Source organism: Cupressus sempervirens, chromosome 8, assembly GCF_028749045.1.
Source record: "Cupressus sempervirens isolate cs-2001-9-10 chromosome 8, ASM2874904v1, whole genome shotgun sequence".
In the NCBI taxonomy this organism is placed as follows: Eukaryota; Viridiplantae; Streptophyta; class Pinopsida; order Cupressales; family Cupressaceae; genus Cupressus; species Cupressus sempervirens.
Genome location: NC_143125.1, coordinates 681,668,909 through 681,676,446, shown reverse-complemented (window position 1 = coordinate 681,676,446; position 7,538 = coordinate 681,668,909).

Genomic DNA, 7,538 nt, shown 5'->3' with positions numbered 1-7,538 from the left:
ACAGTAACTCGACACCAACATGCATAATGAACAAAGTGAGCAAGATAACAAGGCAACCCAGGATGCTCCTACTTCATGTTCACTTTTGTGTTTGCTTCCATTGTGTAAACTCTTGCATGGTGGTTTGGGTAGCTGATTGTACCATTTGGCCTTAGTTACTCCTAACCTACCTTGCATCATATGAGGATGATTTGGATGAACTTGAAGCATTTCTTGCAAGAAGGTTGTCGAGAGATAAAGGTAAATACAAAGGTAATCCACCTCTAATTTGTTTCAAATGTAATAAGGTTGGTCATTTTGCTATTAAATATCCTAACATAAGCAAGAGTGATAGAAATGACAAGAAATATGTCAATTATAGAAAGAATATGGATTACAAAGACAAAGGGAAGTAGTCATGCTACATTGCTAACAATAAGCACACCGAGTCTAGTATTGATGAAGGGAAGGAAGTAGTTGAGATGGTATATGTTGCAATCAAGGAGGCCCCCAATGGAGAAAAGTATGAAAGTGAAAAGTCCCTTATTTCACATGTTATCAAGAATGATTCATGGATTATAGATAGTGCATCTCACATCACATGATTGCTGATCTAAGTAAATTTGAAAAATTGAAGAAATTGATGATGGTGGAATTGTTAAGCTAAGTAATGGTGTTTTATGTCTGGTGAAAGGTAGATGATCACTAATGTTGAATGATAAGATCACATGTGATGATGCTTACTAGGTAGAAAGACTGAGGTATAATCTTGTGAGTGTTTCTCAATTGAATAACTTAGGTCACAAGCTAGAATTTTCGAATAGAAAGGTCAAGATCTATGATGATGAAGGTAATCTCATTAGAACTAGAATGCAAACAAAAGGTAATTTACTTATCTTGTTCCTAATGTTGAGACATGCTTATTTTGTAAATTTGGGGATGTATGATATGGCATAAAAGGTTATGTCATGTAAACTTTGAGGGCATGGCGAGAATCACTAGAAAGAAAAAAGTAAGAGGCTTACTGAATCTGCAAAACCTAGAGAATGTTATGTGTAAAGAATGTGAGTTTGATAATATGCCAAAATCTACTTTTTCAAGCTAAAAATATACTTCAAATGATATCCTAGAATTGTTTCGCACTGATCTATGTGGTCCAAATGGTGTTAGCTATTTCATATTGTTTGTCGATGACTATTCTAGAATGATGACTATTGAGTTCATGAAGGTGAAATCACATGCTTTTGATATATTCAAATGGTATAAAGCTAGGTTTCAGCAAGAAAATAGAAAATCTTTGAAATTTTTAAGATCTAATAGAGATGGAAAGTTTATGTCTATTAAATTCACTAACTTTTGTGCTAAGAATAGTATTAAAAGACATTTATTTGCACCAAGAACACCACAACAAAATAGGATTGCAAAGAGAAGGAAGATGTCAATTATGGATTGAAAAGATATTAATGATTGAAAAAGAGGTTTCTCAAATATTCTAGAGAGAAGATATTAGTAATGTTATTTATACTCTCAATTGAGTTCAATTGAAGAAAGGAATAAACAAGACACCCTATGAACTTTGGTATGGTCATACATCAAATGTAAGTTATTTCAAAATGGTAAATTTGATTTTAATGGAGATAAAGGTATATTCCTCAGTTATTCATCCATGTGAAAATCTTATAAATGTTTGAACAAAGATACTTACAAGGTGATTGGAAGTAAAAATGTGAGGTTTTATGAATTTGCAGAGAAAAATGATGTGGAAACAAAGAAGGAACTTGCATATTAAAACAAGTTTGTATATGTATATGAAGAGGCACCTGATACACTACCCAAGTTACATCAAAGATCCACCAAGCATTAGACAATAGAACTCAAGTTATAAGATTCTTTACCCGAGCATCAGATAGTACAAATCAAACAAAAAGTTGAAGTCCTACTAAGTGGAGATAATGTTGACAATCAAAGAACCAAACCTATATTGGAAAAATATGTGAGAAATAATCATTTATATGAACAAATTATTGGTGATGGAAGTATTAGAGTACAAAAAAGAAGCGAGTTAAGAGATGGTAACTGTTTGATTGATGATTTTGAAACAAGAGTAGTTAAGGCTACATTCGCTAATGAGGATTGGATAAATGCTATGAATGGGGAGATTGATCAGATTGATAAGAAAAATACATGGACAATATTAGTACCAAGACTTGTAGATAAGAATTTGATAGGAACCAAATTGATTTTTAGAAACAAGCTAAATGAGAATGGAAAAGTGGTAAGAAACACGGAAAGATTGGTTTGCAAAGGTTGTGCATAAGAAGAAGGAATAGATTATGGAGATACGTTTGAAACTGTGGCAAGATTGGAAGAAGTAAGAACATTGTTGGCTTATGTTGCCTACAAGAAGTTCAAATTTTATCAAATGGATGTAAAATCCACATTTATGAATGTAATACTTGAAGAGGAAGTATATATTGAAAAACCCAAAAGATTCATTGAACCTAATCAAATGAATATGGTTTGTAAACTGAACAAGGCACTGTATGGATTGATACAAACAATCAAGAGAATGCTATGAAAGGTTACATTCTTATTTGATTAAGATTGGATTTTTTAGAACAAGTGAGAATAATAAGATATATTTGAAATGTGAATCTAAAAATATGGTGTTGATTGCTGAAATATTTGTAGATGACATAATTTTTGGATGAAATGACATGTTATGTAAGACATTTGGTGATCAAATGAGTACAATGTTTGAAATGTCAGTGTTCGGTGAAATAAAAGAATTCATTGGATTACAAGGTCATCAAACAAGGAAAGGTATATATGTGACTCAATCTAAGTATGTGAAAAAAATCTTGAAGATATTTGAGATGGATGAGTCTAAGCCAATCGGTACACCTATGGTGGCTGGAGTGAAATTATCAAAAGAAGACACTATTGGAGACGTAAATGAAACTCAATATAGATCTATGATTGATAAGTTACACTATGGTGTACATAATAGAACAAAAAATTCACATGTTTTCAGTATAGTTGAAAGGTTGTCATGTAATCCAAAGGAGACACACATGATTGTTGTGAAAAGGATATTCAGAAATCTAAAAGGAATTAAAGATTATGGTCTATGGTATTAACAAGATGATGACTTTAATCTTAAAGTCTACATAGATCTTGATTGGGCTAGTAATGTTGATGATAGAAAAAGCATAAGTATTGGAACTTTATTTTTAGGAGAAAGATTGATAACATGTATAAGGAAGAAATGGAGTTGTATTTCACAATCTACTGTTAAAGCTGAATATGTTGCTACTGTAATCAATTTTTCAAGTATTGTATGGATTAAGAAAATGATGGAAGGTATTCAAGAAGAGATAACCAAGACTGTTACTATTTATTGTGATAACACTAGTGCAATAAATATTTCAAACAAACCAGTGATGAATGCAAAAGAAAAACACATAGCAATTGAGTACTATTATTTGAGGGAGAAAGTACAAGAGAAACAAGTGAGACTTATATATGTGAATTCCAAAGAGAAAAATGCAGACATATTTACTAATCCATTTCCTAAGGACACTTTTGTGTATCTAAGAGGTAAATAGAGTGTTTTGTCCCTATCCAAAATTCATTAGGTGAAAATGGATGTTGCATCAATTCATGGATGAATTGTAATAAATTTGTGGAGTTGATACAAGAGTAGTGAAGATGACTGTGATGAAACTAATGTATACTATGCATTCAAGTTAGAAGGGTAACTACAAGGTTTTATAAGTTTCATATTGAAATTTACAATGACCTTTGGTATTTTTGTCAAAGGGGGAGAAGATTACTTAAAAGGGGGAGATAATCTATAAAGAGAAATCTATGAGAATTATAAGCAAAGAGGGATAAGATTACCAAGAGTATTAAAAAGAAGTAAGTCAAAGGGAGAGAATGAAGTGGTTATTAGAAGAATACTACTAAGAAGAATGAGATCATTTCCTAAGGGGGAGACATGTTGAAGAATATTGTTGTTGTTGAAGATACAGACTAAGTTACATAGAATTTGTTGATGAAGATAAATAACTGCAAAGTTGTATTGTTAACAATCCATACATTTATTTATCTTATGCAATGTTTTGTAATGTAAAATCATATGTTATGAGTTTCCATCAATGCCAAAGGGAGAGATTGTTAGTCCCAACTAATAATATAATTGATAATTCTATGAATGTATGTAAAAGAGCCATATAAGTTGTTATGTTGTCATTAATGTCAAGTCTTAGTGGGTTAGACATTATGTTAATTTAGTAGCATGCCATATCATTTGATTGATGAAGAGGATTTTGAAAAAATATGTTGAAAATAGAGTTGATAAATATGTTATTCAATGGGGACTTGAATGAGTTGGATAATGATAATGTAATGTTAGTTTGATTGATTTACAATTATGTAATATTGTAATGCATTGAGCTACACAAGCTATACTAAGTGACAAGGTTAATGAAGGAATATAAGATTTGTCAAGTGACTACAATATTCACTACGTAGTTGGCAAAGTTAAGTTGGAAGTTTAGTATATCCTAAGCAAGTCTAGTATGAACCAAGTTCTATATTAGCCAAGTGAAATGTTATGTTCATTAAGAAACAATCGAAAGAACAAGATTGTAAAGATGGAATCTAAGGTCAACTTTTGATGGAAAAATGAAATGTCTAAGATGGTTAAGGCATGAGTCAAATTTTATTATAAGATCAGCAACTGAGAAAATTCAATGAAGATCTGGTGATGGAGATTGAAGAAGGATAAGAATAAACAAAAAGTTCTATTTTGTATGTGGTTAAATTCAATGTATCTAAGTTTGATGATGATTTTGATTAAGTGACAATAAATGGAAGAATATGGAAGCACATAGACGATTATTTAAGGAGATGTTCAAGATAGTTTTTGGTTGCTAGTTGAAAGTTGATTATTATTGTTAAGGTGGTGATTGTGCGAAGTTGTTGGAGCTAAAAGAAGATTGAAGAGTGAAGTGAATTGAACATAGAGAAGAGAAAAGATCAAAGCAAAATTTGAAGGAGTGAATTAGCTAGTGAGAGATTAGAATGAGACATATAAAAAAGGAGGTCTCAACAAGCAAGGTAGTGCTAGACCTAAAAAGATCATTTACAATGTTACTTTCTAATCATTGTAGTAGAAAATTTTCATAGACTGAGTGAACCTAAAGAGTTTTTGAAATCCTATATGGTAACATTGATTAGTGATGTTTGTAAGTCCTTTAGAGTAGGCCACTCTTTAGATAGGATCACGAAGTGATAAGGTCTAGATGGTTTTTTGGTTAAAATCCTCTAAAAATGTCACATTAATAATATGTTTGTAACTTGTAACAAGGTTAGTTCTTAGCTGAGCTCGTTTCAGAAGAGTAAAATTTTTGAGTTGTCGATCCCAGGTGGTTTTTTGCCTTAACAAGGTTTCGACATTAAAAATCTTGGTGTCAAATGGTGTGAATCATGTTGTTATGTTGCAAGTTAATTTTCATGTTTTACTACAATTCTATAACAACTAAGTTAATGGTTGGTAATAACTAAGTTTTTTTTTTTCAGTCAGTTAATGCAGAACAATGAATGAATAATTTGGAGTTTAGGGCTCATTTGGTTGCAAGTATAGGAATGGAGAATATGAATGCAATATTGGGAATAGGAATGGCTACTCTAATAACAACTATTTTTGGAATAGGTATAAGCTCATTTTAAAGGCAAAATGAGAATATGTATTCATATTCCTTATTCCAATTGACAAACCAAACATAAAATAGAAAAATGTATTCCAAAATTTGTATTCCTATTCCAGTAACCAAGCATGCCCTAAGTGATTGAAAGATTTAATTAAAGAGTTGAATGAGTATATCAAGTGATTTTTTATGAATGTTGTTTGGCAATGAAATTTTTGAAGGCACTATAGGATAACTAGACACAATTGATTCCCCCCCACCCTCTCTAAGTTATCTAACACAAAGGATCTCATAACACACTGCAAGTGGGATCTTGGAGGAGAGTTTGAGATATAGGATTTAAGGTTGATGCACTAGTTTCTAGGATTAGAGTTGGGGTAGAAAGAGGGAGAGATCTTCCTTGGATAGGGGAAATACTTAATATCTTGAATCGATCTAGGATGGAGAATTGTAAGCCCACATCGACACCACTTGTGACCAATTGAAAGAAGATTGATGCTTTTAGATCAAAGTCAGTGGACCCTACTTTATCTAAACAATTGATAGACCCTCTTATGTATCTAGTCAACATTAGGACAAACATTTATTTCGTAGTGAACTATCTTAGACAATTTACAGTGGAAACAAAATGTGTGCATTGGATAGCTACACATTATGTTTTGATACATTTGTGAGGTACAACTCATTTTGAGATGAAGTACATTTAGTAGGATGAAGTGAAGCTTGAAGGGTTTACTATTACAAATTGGGCAAGGAATACAGTCAATAATAAGAGTACTCTACGGTGCAATCTTAGTTTGGGATTAGGAGCTATCTCTTGGTATAATAGGAAACAAAATTCAGTTGCATACAACTTTCTAGAGGCCAAGTATATGGAAACCAACATGATTATATGCAAGACTATCAGGCTTTGAAAAATTATAGCTGAGCTCTTTGATCAAAAGCTAGATCCTACGGTCATTTACTATGATAAGAAGAGTTGCATCAAACTTTTTGAGAATCTAGTGTTTCATGACAAGCCCAAGCACAATAATATCAAGTACCACTTCATCAGAGATTGTGTGTAGTAGGGGATAGGGAAACTCTTGTACATTCCCATAGATGAACAAATAGTAGATATCTTGAAAAAGACTTTGGTGAAGAATAAGTTTTTTTTCTTTAGGGATAAGTTGGGTGTTGTACATAACACTAGACCTTCCTCGTCAAGAGGGAGGGTTGATTTTTGTTTTTTCTAGCTAGGAAGGCGGAATCGCTTTAAAAGAATTCAAGTTGGATATTTAGCAACAAATTTATTTATTCTTCTTTAAAAGGACATTTCTAAGTTTGTGAGGTTGCATAAATCAAGATAAATTTATATGATTAAAGCCCAAAAGGAAGGAAAGTTTCTTCTCTTGCAAGCTAAGTAAAGTAGTTGACCTTTATATATCTAAAATTGTTGTAGCGAATTTCATGGTATTCTTAAAGAGAAATTTTGTTGTTAGATTGAATAGAGGATCCAACATTTGCACAATTTTTCACATTGGGGTTTCTTGGGTACATTTGTGTTATTCTCTACGTGTGATTGACTTATGTTATTTTTGCTTTTGCTATTATTTTTGGTATGAAAAATTAATAGACTTTCTTTTAAAAGTTGGACTATTTGTGATTTTATATGGTATTCATTTAGCTTTTCCAAATATTGAAGTTGCTATCCTATCTCAACTTGGCAAAAAGAGTTCATGTGTTATTTTGTATCATTATGCTTTTGTTTTGTAGTTTTTTTTTTATGGAGGTCATCCACAAACAAGTTTTAGGTACACGATACAGGCCCACACATACCTAGAACATGTTATTTTGTATCATTAT